Here is a 4,614-nt window from a genome sequence, read left to right on the forward strand (position 1 = left end):
GAGGAGGTTCATGTTTTTGTCCTGGAGCCAGGTGTAGAGTCTAGTTTTGTGTTGTGTTTAGGTTGTGTTTTAGGTAGCGTTTATTAATCTTTTTAGTTGTTTAGTGCAATATTATGCTTTGTTTTTGCATGTTTTTAGGTTTTAGCTTATAAATAAATGAAAAGAACAATTGGAGAAAATTGGTAGAAAAATGATGAAAAATTGGCTTTTTGGTGTTGATTTCGTGAAAAGATAAATCCTCAAGCAATTTTATGGCTTTGGTGAATTTTCGGGACCAAAAGCACAAAAATTGAATAAATTGTTAAGGGTCGCAGCACTATGATGCAGAGCCGCGGCCCGGTCCAAGGCAGATAGCATGTTTTTTAGAAAATTGACACGGGCCGCGATGTTGAAGAGATTGGGCCGCGGTGCGCTTAACATCCACACGAAGCCTAAATTGACACGGGCCGTGACCCTTGAAATGTTGGGCTGTGACCCACATTGCTTTTGAAGAAAAAAATTAGGTTTTAAACCTAATTTCAAAAGGAGAGAAGTAGATTTTTGGGGAGCATAATTTTGGGAGCAACGAATACATTGGGATCATCTCCATTCACTCTCTAGAGTTCTTTTTCTTTTACCTTAGAATTCTATGTTTTTTTTTTTTTTTTTGTGGGGAGAATTCTATGTTATTTTTCATTGTTGTTTATGTTTAGAATGATGATTATGAACTAAATTTTGTTTCTAGGGTTTTTAACGTAATCACTTGGATCTTTGTTATTTTCTATGAGGATTTCATGATTCTTTCTTCACTTCTATTCTAAATTATTTGATATGTTCTTAATGCTTGTGAATGCTTGATCACCATTTGCATAATTTATGATTTTGATTCGAAATCTAAAAAGTGAGAATTGATTATGCTATGATTGAATAATCACAATTTTCATATTGGATGAAGATACCTATATGAATTGTGTAGTTTTAGGATCATTGTGTTCAATGCCTTTTATGTGTTGGAATTTATCACAGGAATGTAGAAAATTTACATGTAAATTGAGTTCTTTGTTTCTTGAAAAAGAGTAAGAATCGTTTTTTGTTAATCCGCTATTAGTTTAGGAAGAAGAATTGTGAAGTCTAATTAGCAAAATAATAAAGTGAATAGTTGATGAAATTAAAATCCCTAGTTCTTTATTTTTTAAGTTTTTACAATTATTTGCTTTCTTTCATAGTGTTATTTTATGTTTATTGCCTTTATTATTTTAATATTTTTGAAACCAATTTATTGTTGACCAAATAGAAATAGAAAATTAATTTGTTGGTAATTAGTAAATCAATCTCCATGGGAACAATCTTTATTTATCATTGTATTACTTGTGTCGATTACGTATACTTGCGTATTAATTTTAGCGAACAAGTTTTTGGTGCTGTTGCCGGGGATTGATTTTTATTAATATCAATACAATTAATTTTTATTCTAATTTGGTTTTTATGTGTTAATTTTCTCTAACTGTTGTCTTTGAGAATCTTAATTTCAGGTACCAATTGGTATATGCGATGTCAAGGGACTGGCAATCTTTTGCCCATTAACACTGAAATTGAGAGGACTTGCAGATAGAACAGAAAGCATAAATGGTTAGCAGAGATGACCCAAAAGTATGGAAATGGGTTGAATGGGGACGCTGCTGAGCCAGCAGTTCACACACTCATGGACTATGTGCTTCCCGGTGTTACTGGAGTACAATCATGCATCCAACCGCTGGCAGTTGCAGCCAATAATTTTGAAATTAAGCCGGAGATTCTGCAAATGGTCCAGTCTACTGTCTAGTTTGGTGGACTCCCTACTGAGGATCCCAGTACACACATAGGCAATCTCCTGGAGCTGTGTAGAACTTTTAAATATAATGGGGTCACTGACAATGCTATTAAACTGAGATTTTTCCCGTTCTCACTGCGGGATAGAGCTAAAAGTTGGTTGAACTCTCTTCAAGTCAACTCAATCACTACATGGGAGGCATTAGCTCTGAAATTTCTTGCTAAATTTTTCCCTCCATCTAAGGCTGCAAAGTTAAGAGGAGATATTAATAACTTCTCTCAATTTGATGGAGAGTCTCTTTATGATGCATGGGAGAGGTTTAAGGAGCTTTTGAGGAAGTGCCCTCATCATGGGATTGAAAAATGGATGCTAGTCCATAATTTTTACAACGGTTTGTGTGGGATGACTCACACCATTATTGATGTTGCAGCAGGTGGTGCTTTCATGAGAAAGAGTGCTAATGAGGCTTATGAATTGCTTGAAGATATGGCCATGAAAAACTATCAGTGGCCTAGTGAACGAGATAGAAATAAGAAGGTAGATGGTATGCATGAGCTGGATGCTATTACCGCTCTCATTGCTCAGGTTGCATCATTGACAAGGCAACTGCAACAAAGTTCTATTGCCACTTAAGTCATGCAAATCCAAGTGGCATGTCATAATTGTGGTGGTCCTCACCCATTTGAGCAGTGTATGGTAGTTGAGATGAACAAATCCATTCCCATGGAACAGGTGAATATGATGGAAAATTTCAATAGGCAAGCTAATAATCCATTCTCCAACCCATTCAATCAAGGGTGGAGAAATCAACCTAATTTTGCACGGAGAAATAATCAGGGTCCTCAACAAATTCAGTAGCCTATGCTTCAAGCTCCACCTCAGGCACCATTACAACCACCAGTACTACCTGTTGCTCAAGAGAAGACAAATGAGTTACAAGTTGCATTGTTAACTCTGACCAACTCTTAATCTCAATTTTTGACAGAAATTCGCTCATCCATCAGGAATCTTGAGATGCAAGTTGGTAAATTGACCAATATGTTACAAAGTAGGCCTCAAGGAAATTTGCCAAGTAATACAGAGGTGAATCCTAAAGAGCAGTGCAATGCGATCTCTTTGAGGAGTGGGAAGAAGTTGGGAGAGCCAGTCAAGAATTCTATACGTGCACCAAAATTTGATGTTAAGAATGAGGGTAAGGTAGAAGAAGAGGTTATTGAAAACCTTGAGAAGAAGCAGTCACTAGTGAGTTATGAGCACCACATCAAGATTCCATATCCTCAGCGACTTCAAAAGAAGACACTTGACAAGCAGTTTTTGAAGTTTCTAAATTTTTTTTGAAAACTTCACATTAACATACCTTTTGCCGAGGCACTTGAAAAAATTCCAAGCTATGTGAAGTTTATGAAGGTAATCTTGTCAAAGAAGAAGAAGTGGGAGGATTATGAGACAGTGGTGCTTACTGAGGAGTGCAGTGCTATTTTGCAGAAGAAACTACCTCCAAGGCTTAAAGATCCTGGTAGTTTCGTGATTCCTTGATCAATAGGAGATTTTGTTATGACTAAGGCCTTATGTGATTTAGGGGTTAGTGTAAATTTAATGCCCTTATCTATTTTTCGGAAGCTGAAATTGGGAGAAGCTCGACCCACTATGTGTCCTTACAAATGGCATACTGCTCTGTTAAGCAACCTCGTGGAGTAATTGAGGATGTCTTAGTTAAGGTTGGTAAATTTATCTTCCCTGCTGATTTTATTATTCTAGATATGGAGGAAGATGCAAACATTCCCATTATTTTGGGAAGACCATTCTTAGCCACAGTGAGAGCACTAATTGATGTACAAAAGGGGGAATTGAAGCTGCGAGTGCAAAACGAAGATGTAACATTTAATGTTTTTGCAGCAACTGATATTCCAACTTGTTGTAAAGTGGATGTGGTTTGTAGTGGTGGTAGTAATTTGGAAACCACCAAGAGAAAAACCAATGCTGAAATTGGTAGTCGAGCAGTTCGTCATTGTTTGAAACGGTTCTATAGTGGGAAGACTCGAAGGCTACACGAGCGGTGGAAGGCTCTGACCATTAGCAACATCAAAAGACGAGTTTTTGCTTATGACACTATGGCTTTAAAGGATGAGCAGGGTGGACTTGACCCGAGTTGAAATTTAATGAAAGAAGTGAGCGTCCAGCTGGAGACGTTAAATAAAGCGCTTTTGGGAGGCAACCCAATGTTATTTTTAATTCGAGTTTTTATGTGTTTGTAATTTTTATTTTCTATTAAACTCTTTTTAATTTTTGTTCTTAGGTTAAGATTTTATTTTTAGTAATTTTTAGTTTAGTTTGTAATTTTTGAATCGTGAAATACATGAAGAAAAAAAAATGATTATTTTGAGCTGCAGCGCCTAGGGCAAACTCAACTTTCCAAGCACTGTCTCCACCACCTCCATTTTGATGATGTTTAGTTGGACCGTTGGTAAGTTTTCTTTTCTTTTCTTTTTATGTCACATTGGGGACAATGTGCCAATCAAGTTTGGGGGAGGAGTCTTACTATTTTGTGTGTTTGTGTCGTGTTGTTAGTTTGTGTTTGTTGTTGTTTAAGTTTTATCTTAGATAAATGTTGTTGTGTTTGTGTGAATCAAGTTGTCAATGCTAGACCATGATATGTAAGAAAATGTTGTGCAAATTTTCAAAATTTTTGATCGATTGAATCCGTGTGCTTGGTTAGATTGCATTGGTAGTTGTTTTGATCCATGAAAAAAATGAATGTTTAGCCATGATTGGAAAAATTATTTTCAATTTGAATTTGAATGTATGCATTGTTAAAAATTGGCTTG

General features: G+C 36.2%; 1 non-coding gene across 1 annotated transcript; it reads right to left on the reverse strand.

Moving 5' to 3' along the window:
• Positions 1-2,038: 2,038 nt before the first annotated feature.
• On the reverse strand, positions 2,039-2,145 carry LOC133820730 (small nucleolar RNA R71). The gene has a single exon (XR_009887130.1). It is a non-coding gene; the product is annotated as a small nucleolar RNA R71 (small nucleolar RNA).
• Positions 2,146-4,614: the final 2,469 nt, after the last annotated feature.

The sequence above is a fragment of the Humulus lupulus genome, chromosome 2, assembly GCF_963169125.1.
Source record: "Humulus lupulus chromosome 2, drHumLupu1.1, whole genome shotgun sequence".
Lineage (NCBI taxonomy): Eukaryota > Viridiplantae > Streptophyta > Magnoliopsida > Rosales > Cannabaceae > Humulus > Humulus lupulus.